Consider the following 18,062-nt stretch of genomic DNA (forward strand, 5'->3'; position numbering starts at 1 on the left):
ACAGCTGTAACATCTCCCAGGTGCCTCCTGATTCAGAAGGTTTCACCTACTGCAACAGTTATTATTCCTACAAAATAGTTCTGGAAGGGCAGCTACTCCTTCAAAGAGAGCTCCTAACATGTTTTCCCACCGTCAGCATTTGAACAAACACAGGGTCTCACACCTTCCACAGTCCCTAATTTTACCAGTTCGTTCTTCACACTCGCAAACGCAGCATGAAATAAATTCAAATGTAACAAGATTACACTTCCCCGGTGCCACAGGACGCGCTCCAATCCCTACCGAGTCCGACAGCAAAGACTTGCACGGGAATAAAATATACCTGGGGTTGAAAATCTCTTCAAACAGAGGGCAGAGGATGGCTTGAGGGGAGTGGTAATGGGATCGAGTGCCTTTCATCTCCAGGTGACTGCTTAAAAATTCAGCCCAGGTGAGCAGCATCTACAAAGTCGTTACTACACAAGGGCTGCACAGAAGCCAGCATGAAATGAGTAAGTGGCTTCAATCCAGGTCTTTGCAGTCCGGTGTCAGACAACTTGTCACTCCTACACCTGGCACCACGGGGCAGACCCCGAAAAGGAACCAAGGACGGGATTGTGTGAAACCTCGATTTTCTCCTTTACGCGTAGCCGGGTGACACCAGCACCGCTGCTCTTTTTTGGCCTGCGCCCACACGCAGCAGACAGGGACGCTCGAGCAGGAATCAGAGATAACCGGGTCTATTCCTGGCCTCGCAGCCGACCTGCCGCCAGCCTCGCTACTGCTTCTGCCTCGCCTCTTTTTGGCCGAAGGATCCAACCCGTGGCACTTCAGCGCTTTTCACTGGTTGACCCTAAAACACTTTACAGAAAGGAGTTACGCATCGCTATTCCCATTTTACAGACAAGGAAGCTAGCAGATTGCCATTTCCCCAAGGCTGTTTTTCTGGCACGCTCCTTAGAGATTAAATCTAGTGAAATAGCTGCGCTGTACAAGAATCTGTACCCACAGGCCAGATTCAACAGCGAGGGTAAAGAGGTGTTTGAAACTTGCTGTGATCAAGGTTAAGAAACATAATAAAACACCATATCCTGCTTTTCCAGCTCTGCAGGGTAATGAGGGATTTCCTCATATACCTGCTGCAACTGTCACCTTTGCAGGAATTTAGTACCTCATACTAAATTCACTCCCTGTCTGCACGCTGAACCTTCAGACAGTTTATTTTGGTACCTCCAACTCCCAAAAATATGACACGAATCTCTTCCAAGTCAAAAGCATAACTGGGCCTTCTCTGGTTTCAATCCCTTTGAAAAATCACTGCTTTGCCTTCTGGCTGCAGGAGGAGGTTGCAGAGCAGCCGGACCACAGAGCAGGAGCCCCGATGCTGCCCCGCTCCCTCATTTCCACTCCGACAGGCAGAAAGATTTGGAACAAGCATCCACACTTCTCCTGGAGGTAATGTATCTCCTTCTGCACTAGGGATCAACGCCACGTTCCCAAGATGATAGAAGACACCTTCCCTTCTACTTGGCAGGATCTTGGAGCAACAGCACGAAAGGATGGTGAGCGCTAAGGTTTCTACACCAGGGATGACAAGCGAAAGAGGGAAGCACAGCCCCAGAGCTGCCATCCTCTGTGCAGACCTCTCCTCCGGTGCAGCTCAGTCCCTGGTGCAGAACCACCTTATCTAGCCAGAGCTACTGTCTGAGCTAGCCTTGCTTACGGTCTTCGAGCCCACATCCCAACACACTCCTCCGCAAGAAGTGAGAGGGCGGCTTGAAAGGCACCAATCAACTCCAGACGCTCATTACGTTAGAGAAAACGCAAATGATGAAGAGACTGTTAAAATAGCTCAATTAGCTCAAATGCAGATTTTTCACTTCCTCCCTTTCGGTGAAGAAACAAACAAACCAACCACCAAACCCCAACCAACTGTGTAAGTCTGTAAATAAATATTAGCCTTGTAAAATACCAGGGCTGAGAAGCACCTTTGCAGCCAGAGAGAAATCAGCGGTGGATTACAGCCGTGCACACCACGAACACCGAGCTAGTTACGAGAGAAGAAAAATTTCCCAGTGCAGGTGGTTCATTATTCTCAGAAAGTCTCTTTTCAGCAGATGTTCCTCTGTTCTATGTGTGGCGATCCCAGTGCGCTTGAATTTGTGATTTCTCCTCCGCTAAGTGACGTTTTCAGGAAAGGGAAAATGAAAGGATAGCGAGATGCAGCTATACAAAGCACAGGCTAGAGAATCCTCTTTTTTTTTTTTAAGAAAGGAACCATAATGTTAATGTTTGAAACTGCTTTTCATATATAGTAATGATCAGCTTAATCTTTACATTTTTTCCCTTAACTGCAGGAGTTCTCTGCCAACGAACAATATAAATTTAAATTTAATTTCAAGTGTTCCTTTAACTGCCTCCAGTCAGACAAGCTGCTGCGAATTCGAAGTTAGAGCCTTGACGTAGAAGTTACCTGCGCCATAAAAGTATTTTGCCTTTGCAAGAGTGAGAAAGAAATCATAAAGGGATAAAATATGGACATTTCTCAGGAAAGTTCCAGCTACACAGTTCCCATAACAAAATGGAGCATTTTCTTCCCGTCTTACGTTTCTAAAATTACGTATTTTAGACAAATCTGCATCTTGACTGCTTGAGCAGTAGTACAACGGCTAGCAAGCAAGTCATGTAAAACCGAGAAGGCGAGTTATATTTTAATCCTGGGAACCAAGCACAGAAGTTGGGCAATGTTTACAGTGAATAAATTTTGTACGTTACTCAAACGCTCAAAGCCCGTGTCCTGCCCAGAGAGCATCGTGCAGGCGACTGCTGCGGACCTGGGCTGCCTTTTGCTCATTAAAAATAAAAAGCATTTCCAGTACAGGAAAACAAAAAACACAAGAAAACATATACTAAAATGGGTAATTTGGGGGAAAAAAAGGGTGGAGAACCAGCCCTTTGTAACGCAGGCGAGCGCTCCCAGCACGATCGGGGGGTGCTGGACGCGGTTTTTACACTTTGTCTGTTGTTTTGCAGCAAAACGTTCCCGTGAGCTGGAGGAGAAGGAGGAGAAGGGGGAGAAGGGGGAGAAGGGGGAGAAGGGGGGGTCCCAACGCGGCCCCAGCCCACGGCCCGCCTCCCCCTCCGTCCGAGCCAGGCTACCCACCGCAGCCACGCCGGCAGCGGTACAGAAGCGGGTGTTTGCCGCTCACCCACGGCGGCAGCCCGCGGGGCAGCAGCAGGCACCCCGAGCGCCCCGGCTCCGCCGCTGCCCCCTCCACCCGCGGGCCCGTCCCACACACGACGCCGGGAGGACCCGGCCGCGCTGGATGCTCCCCAGGGGAAGGTGCTACCGGGGGCGGGGGGGGGGGGGGGGAGAGGGCGATTGTTTCCCCTTCTTAAAAATGGAGAAAAACATAAATCTTTACATCAAATCGTTTCGGTGCCGGAGGGGCCGCGGGAAGGGTCCGGGGTGAGGGGAGCCCCTCGGCGCCCCCGGGCCAGGGGCAGGCACTTACCGGGAGCGGACCGGCCGTCCCACCCGCGCCGCCCTCGGCACGGCGGCCCGCGGCGCCTACGGGCCCAGGGGCGCCGCGACCCCGCCGAGGAGCCCGCCGCGGCCCGGGCGGAGGGAGGCGGAGCCGGGGCGGGGCCGGGCCGCGGGGCCCAACGCGAACGGGGAGCGGGGCGGGGGAGGCTGCGGGGGGGGGCAGCGCGCCCGAGGGGGGCGGGAGGCCCGGGGCGGGGGAGCGCCACGGCCCGCCAGGCCTCGCCGGCGCCCCCTCAGGGCGCCCGGCCCTGGGTTACCCCCCCCCCGCCCCGTTTGGTCCCGGGTTCCTCCCCCCGTAACCCCTGGAGCTGAGCCTCTGGGGTCCCCCCTTACCTGGCCCTGGGGTCCCCCCTCCTCCAGCCTGGCCACTCTGGGTCCCCCCGAGCCTGGCCTGGCCCCTTGGGGTCGAGCCCCCCACACCGGTCCCCTGGAGTCCCCTCAAGACAGCCCTGTCCCTCTGCTCTCACGGTACTCCCCAAAATTAAAAGCAAAAGCCACCCTCGCTCTCCCACGGCAGGGGAGCACCGCTGCTGCCCCCAGCACCCCTGGCCGCGCCGCCATTAACTCACCCCCACAGGGCAGCCGCTCGCTGGCAGTGCGTACCCAAAGGGGAGACTGAGGCACCGCAGCCGGGGCACGCATCCCATCCCCTCCAGCCAGCAGCACCCGGGCTCTTCCCCCATCAGATCCCATCCAAGCAGGAGCCGGGGCTCCCCCTGAGCCCCCCAAACCCCAGCCAGAGCACAAAACCCTGGCCCTGGGGCAGCTTTGAGTGGTCCCACGCCAGCCCGGCACACAGAGCCGAAAGGGAAGGGGTGCAGCTGAGCTAACCCCCCGCCTTGAGATTTTTGGCAATACAAAACCCACCACCGCTCATCAGATCCTCACTATCTTGGGTCTGGCTCTACAATCAGATAAACTCTCACCTCCAAACACTTTAAAAAAAAAAAAAAAAGAAAAAAGAAAAGAAAACTCAACAACAAAAGCCACAGCCTTTTTCATTTATTTTTCATGGAGCTCCACAGACGTGCAAAGCTCTCGCAGCCATCTGTAAAGAGAGAAGGTAATTCCTAGCCTGAGGACTTTACAGTTTAAATAAGACATAACGCAGCAAGAGAGGACAGCGAAGGGAAAGGCGAGAGGGGGTGTGCAACAAAAGGGTTTCTTCAGAGAGAGATTAGGATATCACGATTGCTACGTATATGTCTTTGCATTGACTCCATATAGGATTTCAGAGTAGCTCTGTTATCTCTGGGCAGGAACAAAACACTCTGTACTTGCTCTTTCCTAAATCATACCAAGAAGCTGGAACCAAACAAAACCCCCAAACAAAAAAATCACAACAACAAAATTCCTTCCCTATCCTCCCCCCTCGATTTTGTTGCTTTTTTTTTTTTTTTTCCCTTCTGAAAGCTCAGGGTTGAAAATCCTCAGTCATTTGGGAATTCTCCGAGCCAGTGACCGTAGCGGGGCTGAGCGGCTCTTGGCAGGCCCCAGCGTGGAGAGGGCTGCGCTGGAGCATGTGCCTGGGAGAAGGGGGGGGATGCGGGGGGCAAAGGAGGCCACATACATTTTTAGAAGAAAAAAAAATTATATATATATATAAAAAAAAAAAGCGTCACCAAGGCCTGCCTGGCGCACACGCCAGCTCTGGGGGCTGGGAGCGGGGGAGCGCAGGGAGGAGAAAGGGGCTGGGTGGATGGAAGTGAGGATCCAGATCGAAAACAGATGGGATTTTTCTTGCCAACCTGACATCCGAGACCGCGGGAGGCGGGGTAAAACTTCCCCTTCGGAGAGGCTGGCAGCCAAGAGATATGGGTGGGGGGTGTCGTGTCCATGTCGTGTGTCCCCCCCCCCCCCCCCCCAAAAAATCCCAGTTTGGTTTAAAATCCCTTCTCACTCCCTCTCACTGGGGCTCCCTGGACGGCAGAGAGGAGCCTGCTGGAGCTGGGTTGTTTTTAATACTTTGAGAGGTTTGATTTTACCATTAAGTGTCTGATTCATCTGTTCCTGCCTGCTGGAGCTAAGCCCAGCCTGGCAGTTAATACTTGCCCTAGGAGACATTTTAGGGGCATTTTGCACCCACACGGATCCCTCTGCGTACGCGCACGAGGGAAACCCGCGTACGTGCACAGAAATAACCCTGTGTACACCTCTGTCCTCCCACGTGGCACGCTGCGGCCAGCGTCAATCTGCAGTTAAACACCAGCCACAACCTCTGCCCAGGGATGAGCTGGGATGCAGCAAACCCACGCCCGAGTGCGGCGTTCCCGCATAGAGGAGGCACCAAAAACCATTGCAGGGTTCTGTGTCTCTCGGTACGGCCCCGGGGAACCTGCCTCCAGCAGCCCAAGCTGCCCAGGTTTTAAGATGCTGCATTCAAATGATGCAACAACCCTGAAGTGACTTAGCGGTGATTCACCCAGGAATCAGTTTGTGGCTGGTTTGGAGCAGGGCTGAAGCAGCTCCCGCTCAGGGTCACACCTCCTGCTTCGCCCCTCCATCCACACCCCCCCTGCTGCAGTGCAAGAGGGACCGGCTGGTGCAAATTCCACCCGGTCTGCAACAGAGGTGGCACAGGGGTCCCCGGTGACGTGGGACACAGGCGTCACACGAGTCCCCATGCCGAGCGCCACATTTCGGGATAAAGATTGCCGCAGGAAAGCAAAAGGCTCAGGACGTTGCCGCAGGAAAGCAAAAGGCTCAGGATGTCAGCACTACCCAACGTACATCAAGCGACTGGCAAAGTTGCCCCTCCGGCAGAGCGCGGGCATCCTCCCTGGCCTGGCAGGGACCTGGGGTCTGTGCCCCCCCCCCCCCCGGGATTTCACAGCTACTTTACAAACCAGAAACAAAAAGTTAATGGTGCAGGCTTGACCACATATTTTCCAGGGGCTCTGGGAGACCGGCTCTCCGCAAGCCGGCTAACACACACTCTTTTCATTCAGAGCTTTAAATACCCAATTGTGTCTGTTTTCAGCACGCTCATTTTTAGCATTTTAATGATATGGTCCCCAGCTCTCGCCCTCCTTGGATTGGCCGCAGTGTGGAGGGTTTTTTCTTTTTTTTTTCTTTTTTTTTTTCCCCCTTCTTTTTAACATCTTGCAGAGCAAGAGGGGAAGGGGAAAGGGGTTAGCAAGAGGTCACACATTTCTCCTAACCCAAGTGTTTTTCCAGCAGGCAGGGGGTCCTGCCAGGGACAAAGACGAACCAGCCCCTTTGGCTGCCTGTTGGCTGCAAGCACTGCACCTTCCGCTGCGGGTCCTGAGCGCAGGCACGGGACAGGCACGCTGCCCTTGGGCAGCAGCACCCACCCCCACAGCCAAAACCTCGCTCACCATGACCAGCCCTGGTAGGGTTTGGGGTTTTCCATCGCAATTGCTTTCCCCTCGTCTCCTGTAGCCAAAGCTTTCCTTGGGCCCCGTGGACAGGATTTTGCTTCTGCACCTCTCCGCTTGCAGCTGGGCAGAATACCCCATCTGCAAGCAGGACCTGGCACGCAGCATGGATCGCAAGCGTGGGCACAGCACCTGCTCCCAGCACGGCTCCCCAGGTCACACTTGGGCACCCCGGGTGCCTGCACCCGCCTCGCATCCCCCTGTTCGTGCCCTTGGCCTGTTAGAGCAGCTCTGCTTTTTCCACTGGAAAGCTCCCAAAGAGACTTCAGACATGTTAGAGCACAGCTCAGAGACTCCATCGGGAACTACAGGGAGTCCTGAGACTCAAAGGCACCGCGGGACCCCCAAAGCCCCAAACCTGGATGTGGCAGAGCCACCCTGGATGTGGCACCGTGCCACCCCCCTGACACAAAGCAGACATAAACCATTGCAGCAGCTGCCACTTTCAAATATCCAGCTGCAAAAAAGCCCAGCTTTGGCCACCACCTCCAGAGCCAGTAGCTACGCTGCCCAGCGTGGAAGGGCGCTGGCGTGGCCCCGGAGCACAGGGGTCAGTTTGGCTCTGCATCGGGGGCAGGCATCACTGCGCCGACACGGCAAAGCTGCTTCAGGTCCAGGTCAGCTTCAGCACCTCCACCCGCTCTGCCCCTAGATCAGCTGGAGCACCCTGCGCATCCTGGTCGTGCAAAGAGCCGATAGAGCCAAGGAGGCAGCAGGAGACTTGCAGCTGCACCGGAGAGGAACCGAAGGTGCAGGTCCTGCGCTGTGTTACCTCCATCATCCCTTCGCAAACATCCACATTTCCCCCCTTCCCCAAGCACACGCAGCCTGACTTGCTTTTGCACACGCCGCTGAGACTCAGCTCTTGGCCCAGATCAGTCCTGCGGGATGTCCTTTCCTTCTGCCACCCCCCAATATTCAGCATTTTCCCCATCCCCTCTCCCCCAGGTCTCCAAACACAGCATGTCCATATTAACCATCCTTCACAGGGTGCTTCAACATCAGCCGCTCAGCAGATATTTTTTTTTCCTGCCAAGTAATATCGAAATGATATTTATTAAATTTGCTCTCTAAGTCCCTCAATCTGCTCCATAATACAGTGAATCTGCGAGGTGGTTTCACTGATCCCGCCTCAATGAGACCAGATTAACGCAGATGATCCCGGCTTTGCGGCTCCCTCGTCCCACGGAGGGTCGGAGGTTGTGCAGAAAGGCAAAACCCGCTGGCAGCGCCGGTGCGGCCAAGCCAGAGGAAATCACGTGGGCTCTGAAAATGATTTCCGAGGTTAATTCCAGGTGGGAAGGAGGGAGCACTCAGCATGGACACGCAGCAACTTTTAAGTCTTTGGAAAACCCGTTTGGCTGTTTATTTCGGCTTCTCTTGCTCTTATCTCCCTCCTTAAGCGCATTGATTGCACCTGCCCCCACCCCGCTCCCCAGCAAGAAGCCCATTAAATCTAAAGTTAGCTCCAGAAAGGTTCATCAGATCCATTATCTCTGCATTCAGCTAAATTATGAAAATCATTAAGATAAGGAGGCATGGAGCCTATTAGTTTCCTGGAGAGGATGCTTTACAATTTTTTTCCTTCTGCTTCCACATTTAATTACCTTAAGTTTCACAGTATTTAATTCCATTTATTAAACCTTTAATATGTAAAAACAAAACAACCACCACCAAACCCACTGCTGGTCACCTTTAGGAAGGGTGCAGAGCCAAAGTACTGGAGCAGCATCTGCCTTCCCCATGCCCCTTCCAGTGCCAGTTGCAGAGAAACCCCGATCCTGCGGATGTGCATGGACACTGGCAGCCAAGCCAGAGCTGCGCTCATGTGGGATACATCCATTAATTAAAAGAATTAAGGATGTGGCCTGGGGTCCATGCAAAGGGAAAGGAAGCAGTGCCAGCCCGGGGTAAGTCCTGCAGGATCTCCCAAGCCAGGCTGGTTCCTGAGCCGGCTGCCGGGAGCTTTGTCTCAACCCAGGGGGGATGACACAAAAAGCAGCAGGGCTGTGGGAATTCTGTTTATTTTTTTTGCTAAAACTGCAGGAGCACAGTTTAATCTGCAATGCCACCACACCCTGAAAGCCCCAGCAGGAACGGTACTCCCACAGGTATGCATACAGGGATCCTTGCTCGGTTATTGGTGGTATTTTTTTCACAGATGCTATTTTAGGAAATTGATAGCAAGCCTATGGAAACGGCAAACCCCACACCCCCCCACACCCCCCCCCGCTTCAAGCAAGGTCAATCTGGAGCATTAGCGTCTCTCTGGCTGCATTTTCCCTTCCCAGAGATGCTATTTAGCAATCTTGGTCACTATTAGAGCAGCATCTAAAACCCCCTTATCCTGTAATGCAGAAGAAGCTGTAACCCTCATGCCGGGCTGTCCCTCTGCCATCTAAACAGGACAGAGAGCAAAGAGTGACAACAAATCCAGAGGCACAGCCAGGGAAGAGCTCGGTGCAGGGTGACCCACCACACAACGCGTGGAGTAGAAGACGCCAAGCCCAAGCCCAGCTGGTCCCCAAGCCCAGCTGGTCCCCAAGCCCAGCTCACCGACACCACGGCACGAGGGCTGCAGGTCCACGTCCCTGTGAGCACACGGACAATTATGTTCCCATACACAGCATCTCCAAACGCCTCCTTGCAGGAGATTTCAACATTTTGACAATTCACGGACCACTTACGAGCCGTTCGTAGAGTCTTTTCTCCAGCGCTTGCAAGGCATGGTTTGCAAACGCCGCTGCCTTCGAGGCCTGTCTCATCACGCATCCCAACAGGGCCCCACGGCTCCAAGCAGCACAGTTTCTTCCCATCGACATCTTTTACAGGATTAAACCTCAAACTTGGCCTGCATTTTGCATTTGGTTTTTAAATCAGGAATCACTCTGGAAAAGTAGCACCAGGAAGAAAAAAACAACTTGCTAAAGTGTTCCCCAGCAGCATATCCACATACTTTAATATAAAAAAGCTGCTGCTAATTTAAAAAACAAATGTTTAAGCAATCAAGCATGTTTATTTAATTTGTCCTTTCTGTGCCAGAGAAGGCCCGAGCCGCTTGCAGTGGCTGCCACACGGTGTTGTCGAGTGTGTTCATGGCAAAGTCCCCACATCGGGGTGGGAGCACCCGACCCACCCACCCTTTGGAGGGGAGATCGGCTCCTCCCGGCCCCCAAGAGAGGGTCCCTTGGGACAGGCCAACCTCAGACCCCCCACCCTGACATGAAAATGGACATCTAGAGCCTAAGGACAGGACTTTGGATTCAACCCAGTGCTTGCACCCAGCATGAACCAGATCATCCCTCTGTTCCTCCAAGAGCAGTGAAATTTTAGTTCATTTGCCATCGCTGCAGACTGATGTTTTTTCACTAAAAAGACTCTGCTTGCAAAGAGCATGCAGGATGCACAGAGACAGGTACGGGGGAACCTGGAGCCCCAGAATGAACCCAGCTGGAAAGGGGCAGCCACTGCCTTACCACGGTGAGATGCTGCTGACCATGGGTCCTTTCCATCCACGGGCTCCCAGGAGCTCAACACCAGCAGCTTAAAAACACAACTTGCACTCTATTTAATTTAAATGCTCTGAACGCAGATCAACTCTTGGTTTAAATATTCACTGGTGCCACAACAGGACTGGTGAGCCATCCAGTAAGTGGATTGGGAGCTTTATCCACCACCGTGGAGCACATCTTCAGCTCAAGGGCCACCTCGTACCACCTTATGGCCACCTTCCCCAGCTAATGCCAGCTGCTGAGCCTGCGTCTCTTACAACAACAGTAAACTCAAGAGGGACTTTCCCCCCCTTTTTCCCAAAGCCTCCCCAACAGCGAGCTAAATCCAGATCTGCTCTTCACACCCACCCACGAGCTGGGGCAACCAGCAAAGGTTCATTAGCAGGAGGAGCTGTGCGCCTCTTGCTTTGAACATGAAAGCAGCCTGAAAGCGGGTATTTTGTGGGGGAAGGGGAACGTTCATCACAAAAACCAGCCAAAACGCAGAGCGGCAAACACTGCCTTCAGCCTCCCTGATGCCAGAAGGGCTCCTGGGGACAGGGTTATGGATGGGGCATTACCCAAACCAGGGGGAGGAAAGGTTTTTCTTCTCAAGTCATCTCTTCAGAGACCTCCATCCGCTCAAGTTGCAGGGTATGAGCGTTCACCCGCTCAGCTTTCCCTCTGGCCTCCACACCGGCGTATCTGGGGTTGGCTCTTACGCTCATGGCTGTTTAACCTGGTGTTTACATCATTACTATTCCACTGAGGCAATGCAAGACACACAGAGCACTAAACCAGTAAATAAACAGCCCCGTTTCCCAGCTGGACAAGCCCTCCATCTCTCTTGACGTGAGATCCTGTGCCGTTATCACCTTTGGCATGAAATATTCCTGAAGTAAGTTGGCCAGGAGGAAAGTTTCAGGGAGACCCAATGGCAGCAGCTGGATAGCAGCCCCCAAAACTGCAATGAGCTGCGGGAGGTCCGGCTGCAAGGCTGCAGGAGTATTTTGGATGCCACTGAACGCAGGGGCTGGGGAGGGGAGATAACACAGTGGGTGCCCGTGGAGGTTTGCTCTGCAGTGATGAGACCTGGAGGTGAGGATGCTCCTTCAGCCTTCCTACACCATTAACTCTGCAATCAAGAGATGCTGGATGCTCCCATGATGTGGTGTTTTATTATCAATGTCAGAAGCCAAATGGGTTTTTGGTTAACTTTTGGAGGGGAAACAGAGAGTAGCCAATAGCCCGAAGGAGCCAGGTAATGTTGGCTGCTTCTCTGAGCAAGTTCTCAGTAGCCCAAGGAAAGCTTGGTCTTCTCAAGTTCATGGTTGTCATGTGAAAACCTCATGGATTCACAAGTTGAGTCCTGGGTTCCTGATGAAGGATGGCTCCGCATGTGCCCATTTTACAGATGAGAAAGTTCAAGAACAGAATGGAAAAAACAACATTCTCTTGGTCTGCAACCAAGCAGGGAATGGAGCCTGCTCCCAACCATCCTTCCTCCAACAGCCACCACCACGTGGCAGTTTCCACTAGCTTCCGCAAAACCCCGAAAAGCGTCTAAAGGCCCAAACTCACCAAGAAGTGAGCAATAACCACAGAACAGTGACTCCAGGATAATCCAGTTTTCTCACGGACCCAAAACACCTAAAAGGACCCAATTCTCAGAGCACAAGCGAGTCCCTAGAGAGGTTGGAGAGCCTCGTGCCACTCTTCCCAATGCTGGAAAAGCTCAGACTTGAATCGCAGATCAGTACCTCCTTTCCCACCACGACACTGTCAGGAACAGCGATGCCTTGGAGATGGAGCAGGAGCGCAGGAGCGCGAGCGAACCCGTCATAAACAGGAACTCAATTTTGCCCATCATTATCGCTGGCTTTAACAAATAGCTTCTGGGGATGGCAGGTACTTTATTAATTTTTCCCCTGTGCAGCATGCAGGATGATTGAAGAAATCACTGGCCTGTTGATTTGTTTGCCTCCCTGGCCCAAAATAACTAGCTATTTATTTTTAAACAGCAGGATGCATCAAATTCTCAAATCGAGGTGACAGAGCCGGGAAGATGTGCCACACACATCCATGGCACCAGCATCTGGGCAGAAGGTTTCAGCCCCTTTCTCCACATTGGGAAAAAGCCAGGTCCAAGTCTCCCACTCGCAATTAAGACATGGGGAAACCCAATAAAGGCATTTTCCACCCCATTGGGGTTCTTCTGGCAGCCACGTTCCCGGTGACCCCGCTGGACTCATTGCACACCGTGCCTGAGCCTCGGTCTACGTGACCTCAAATACAGCCCTTGGCCTTGGACTTTGCCACGCATCCCTGATGCACAGGGTGGGGGGGGATCTTCTAATCTCGGAAGGCGTTTCTCTAACAGTTCTCTTGCAAAAGCACAGCCACGGGAGATACCAGGCACCAGCTCACGGCACTGCAGCACCTTGCTGAGTTCTCGAACACGCTTCCAAGACGTTTGCCATGTCCCCAAGCCCTTCTGGAGCCCTCTGAGGTCAGCAGCGAGCTGGGGCCAGCTTGGGTGCCCAGGAGCTAGAGCTCCTCTCCTGTCCCAGCGGCTGCGGTTGCTCGTGCAGGAGGATTCAGGAGTTGCATTTTGCCTTCCTGTGGGACTGCTCCAGGAAATGCCCAAAGCAGCAGCTGATGCACAAGGACTCGCGTGACCAAAAAACAGGGTCAGCCGTCTTGACAAAACGCCGCTGGGGCTGCCAGCTGAGTGTTTTGGGGGTGACCTCCTGGTGGGGCTGTGCCAGGGAGAGGGAGCATCCAGTCTGATGACATCCACAGGACGCGACGTCTCCCGCAGAGCTCTGCTTTGTAAAGACATCCCTCAGGGGAAGGAGTTTCTCAAGTCGCACAACCCCAGCAGAAATTACACGAGGCAGCTTCGATATCCCCATCCTGTAGGCCCCTACAGATGACCTTTTTTTGTGATGTTGGTTTTTTGGTTTTTGTTTTTTTTTTTTAAGCACCACCTCCATTCTCTGTGGTTACTGTGAGTGTTTTCCATATGAGCAGCACTGGAGAATCTTCCAGAGCCTGCAGCCATCCCACACTGGAGCCTGCTGAGCAGCCAAGCGAGACCTGCAAAACCCCAACACGGGCTGCAAGCTGCCACGAAGACCACGTGGGCAGTAATGGATCTACCGAGGACTTACAACAAAACCACAGCCGGGGAAAGGCAAGGCTGAGAAAGCCTGCATGGACGGAGGGAGCTGCAGCAGCAACGTGCCATGGGCAAGGGGATGCAGGGACAGAGAGTGAGAGCAGCTGGCTCCAGCACTGCCAGCATCACCAGGCTGGTGCACTCACGGGGCAGCTGCTGCCTGCGATAGTTCGGCAGGGAGCTGGCTCTCCCTGCACGCACTTACCCGCCCGCATCATGGAGAGCCTTTTTGTTTGTTTTCTTTCTTTTTTTCTTAATTTAGGAAAAAAGGAAAAGGGAGGGGGAGCACCTTTACAATTCCCCAGGGACCCAGGATTCCTTGTGCTCGTCCCCAGAGCAGGGTTAAACTGCATTAAGTCTGAACAGAGCTCTCCAACACAGCTCGAGAGCAGAGGAAACGACCTCCTCCTGCACACACGCTTCCTCCCGCTCCCCGGGGACGGCAGAAGGGACCTGAGCGTGCATCTTCTACCTGCCATACACTCACACCATAAATAACGCAATAGGCAACACGCAATTTAAAAGAGGGTCCTGTGCAACTGTCCGTCGCACGTCGAGTCATGCCGGGCAGTGGCACGGGCCGGTGCCTGCCTCCCCCTCGGCAAACGAGGCCCGTGCTCTGTGCAAACACAACAGGCTCGTGCCCAGGGCCGCGCACGCCGAGCCCGGCAGCTATGTGCGGCCGCAAAGGCTGAGCTGCCCTGTCCCAACACGCCCAGGCGTGGGCTGCGGTTTGTGCGGCAGAGTCATTTGCATTGATCTTGCTTTGCCACTGTAGCGTGCTGGGGTAAATGAGCGTACGGTAGCATCACCTGATTGACGGAGGTAGGTAAAGACTGCTTTCCTGGCTTGGGAAAGAGAAACAGCAACTGCCACCTTGACCGGGCAGCACCGCTAGCTCAGCAGTCCCATGTCCAATGCAAAGACCCATCCCTCCCAAAAAGATCTCCAAAAACGCACTGCTGAAAGTGCAGCAAATGTTACACACTGCTGCGTAACACCACTCCTTCCTCCGCCGCCGCCGCCTCCTCCTCCTCCCGGCATCCCAGCCGCGCTTTCCGTCTCCTTCCCTCCCCGTCCCATCGGCCACCCGCCGCAGAAGGCCCCCACCAGCTGACAGATGAAGCTTCAGGTTAACAAATCCAATTTGTTGGACACAAAAAGCCAAAGCATTTCATTTCTGCTGGCTTTTTCTTTATGAAATTGCTCAGACATTCAAGACGTGAAATGTCACCAAGTCACTTGGTGGCAGCTGAGGGCACGGAGCTGGAAAGGTCAGGAGAGGCTCTCCGAGAGCTACCCCTGCTCAGATGGGGCAGGTGGGGCCACCATCACCACTGGGGACAAGGGGGCCATCAGCCCATGCCTTCCCCAGCTGGAAGCCCAGTGCTCCCAGTCCCGTGAGCTCTAGGATGAACATGGAGGGATGTTAACAACCAGTGCTACAGCACCAGCACACACTCGTGATTGCAAATGAGCCACTTTTGCTCTCCTCGGCTCCCAAAACCCCCGCGACCACACTCCCCTCAACCCAGAGGCCAGCTGGGGCCATCACATTTCCCTCACCTTCCCCAGTTTGCTCCGACCACCCTGGGGAACAGAGGGCTCGTTCTGCTCCTGCACTTGCCCCAGGCAAAAGAACACAGCCAGGATGTTTACCCAAGCCCTTGCAACCAAAAAAGAATAAATAATCAACAAGCATGATGGCAGATCTGCCCCTACAGCCAAGAAAGAGCCTGTGCTGTTGGCTGCCCCACAACAGGGCGGGAAATCCTGCAAATCCCTCCCCGGAGAAGGGCAGGAGTTGCACCCTAAAGGGTTTGGCTGTGGGACAGAGCTTGCTCAGAGCCTGCCAGCAAGTCCCCAAGCAGCTCCCTCTGCCCCGGCGGAGACAGAGACCAGTTCTCAGGTGCCTCACAGCCCTCGGATGGTGCTCCATTTTACTGCAAACCGTAAAAGCAACAATGAACAAAGCCAAAGGGTTTTTCCTAGGGCCACTCAGGGCATCTGCCACTCGGGTAGGACACAGCAGCATCACTGGAGGCACCACAGAGCCCCTTTGTACCCCAGCAGGAGCAGGGAAAGCTCCGGCACGTGCTGGTGAAACACGCAACGGTGCTCTGCCACAACATCCGCCTCCCCCAAGCCTGGTCTTGGAGCAGGGATGTCCGGAAGGGTTTCTGCTGCGTTATCCCACAAGCAGCACTCAGAGCACCCGGTCTCCAAACCGGAGGGACCCAAAAGCTGCGTCAGCACAGCGGGAGCTGGTCGTGGAGGCCAAGGGCAGAGACAGAGCTGCGTTCCTCACCAGGTCATGACGCAGGGCAGGGAGCGAGCACTGCAGTTCCCGGGCACCCCTCCAGCCGGGAGGGAACCCGAGACCTCCCCTGGCAGGTGAATTTACTGCTGGGAACATACAGTTACAGACCAGATGATGCCAGAGGCGAGGCAGAACAGGACACCCCGCGGCACAAGTCCCAGCTATGCAAGTTATGAAAGCACCTGAAAACAAAAATGATTGGTCTCCGTCTGTCTCCAGAGCCGAAGCCACCGAGCCCACCGCTGGCAGCTTTGCTGCAGACATCGCTCTGATTGCGCGTTTAATTGCAGGAGGCTGGGGAGCAGATGAGCTGCTGCAGGTTTCTGTACATCAGCCCCAGCCTTATCTCACGGCTGTAGCCCTCCTGTATGTTGCAAGGCTGATGCTGGCCCCAAAGGCATCTCTGCTCACGTGTCCCCGCAGGGGTCAACAGCCAAGGCCAGCTGCAGCATCTCCCCTCCCTCCCGCACGCAGGAGGTGATGGGGATGTCACACCGCTGGTCAAAGCCTCAGGCTCTGTGCAATGCCCAAAGTCCAGAGACACGATGCAGCAACATGGGAGCCCACGCTGGGATTTCAGAGTCCTGTCCCAAAATGCCAAACCTCCATCCTAGAGCGCAGCAAGTACCAGGTGGGAGAGCAAAAGCTGTTTCCCACACTGACCTGCCATGCCCCCCAGATAACTCCTGGTCCCAGCAGTGGGAAGGGCTACCAGCTCCTCTGCCCAAGAAGACACAGAGCAGTAGGATAAACCGAAAGCAAGAGAAGCACTGCCAGGAGGGCCTGATCCAGGCAGCGGTGGGCAGTGAGAGCCCAGAAGCGAACAGGGCAACACAACTTTGGTCAACCTTGGATGAACAGCGGCCACCTGCCCCTGGTGCCGTAGCACCCATGGGAGATGTGCCATAACCATCCGCAGAGGCGAGACGGAGCTTGGACTCTCCCGTGGCAGTGGGGAGCTCCCACTCCCACGGCACGGGGCTCTGCCAAAGCTTTCACGCATCCTCCTTGGAGGGGGCGGCTGCGGCACGGAGCCCCGCCGGGAAGAGCGGCACAGCCGGAGAGGGGGCAGCTGGCACCGAGCTGAGCAGCGGGGCTGCGCGCCCCCTCCACCGCAGAGCCGCACGGGCTGTTCCTGCACCCGGTGTCCCTTCCACCGCCTCCTTCCCCACGGCATCCCCCACGCACCCGTCTGCTGCCGCCTGCTCCATCCGCCCCCGTGCTGAACGCTCCAGGCTCATCCCATCCTGCCTGCCCCAAAGCTTTCCCCAAAAGCTCCAAACCTGCCCCAAAACGGGGCTGCTTGGCAGCGACGTGGGTTTTCCCGGCTCTTGCCCAGCAAGCAAGCGCACGCTCATGGCATCAGCCGACTGCAAACGTGCCAAAGGGTCCCTCAGTCCCACGCTCTCCTGCTCCCACTATCCGCATCCAGAGGCTGCGAGCGCAAGAGGAGCCGAGACACGCATGTACAAACAGAAAGGGATGGACAGACAGGACTCCATTTGATGCCACCTTTCAGCACTGCCTTGATGGAAGGCACTGAGAAAACACTACAGCCATCTTGTGACTTAAAAAAGCCCAAGACTGGCAATTAGTTACATAGGCAAGATTTCAGGATATGGGGTTTTTTCCCTCTCCTAAAAGACTCATCAGAAAAATAGCAGGTTTAAAATAAAGCGACTTCCAAAGAAAAACCCAAGTTGAAAGCCTTGTTTTAATTTTATTCTGAAGATTAAAGCACGTCACAGAGCGTTCTGGGGGCCTGACGCATCACAAGCTCCTCTGATATTTCCTAGAAAAACCAGCAACCAAGTCACCCGTAAACTCTGCTCATGAGAGGGTTTAGAGGGCTCGGAGGACAGCAAGGCTCTCCAGGGCAAGCACTGCCTGAGACGCTGCCGGACAGCCCCTGCCTTGAGAGCATCTGTCCTGCAGCAGTCAGGATCGAGGATGAAAAATTGAGGCACGGAGAAGGGATATGACTCGCTCAAAGACATCGGAAAAAGTCAAGGGTAAGCCAAGAACAAAACATCAGGCTGGGAGATCCAGTTACGAGACAACGCAGCCTAATTACAGCCTGGCTCTGGGTGGTTTTTAAGAGCAAAATACAAGCCTACGTGCTCTGTGGGCTCAACCGGCCAGGTCA

The 18,062-nt window shown here is 54.4% G+C and overlaps 1 protein-coding gene across 8 annotated transcripts in view; it reads right to left on the reverse strand.

Moving 5' to 3' along the window:
- The window catches only part of PTPRS (protein tyrosine phosphatase receptor type S), a 162,778-nt gene that overhangs the window by 133,045 nt on the left and 11,671 nt on the right, over window positions 1–18,062 (reverse strand). For 2 of the 8 annotated variants that reach the window (XM_075776769.1, XM_075776766.1), the window contains exon 1: window positions 3,495–3,630. The exons of the other annotated variants lie outside the window; for them this stretch is intronic. The gene's annotated coding sequence lies outside the window, so the exon portion shown is untranslated. Of the gene's footprint in view, window positions 1–3,494; window positions 3,631–18,062 lie in introns of those variants that run through there. 8 annotated transcript variants of the gene reach the window in all.

The sequence above is a fragment of the Balearica regulorum genome, chromosome 26 (assembly GCF_011004875.1).
Source record: "Balearica regulorum gibbericeps isolate bBalReg1 chromosome 26, bBalReg1.pri, whole genome shotgun sequence".
Classification (NCBI taxonomy): Eukaryota; Metazoa; Chordata; class Aves; order Gruiformes; family Gruidae; genus Balearica; species Balearica regulorum.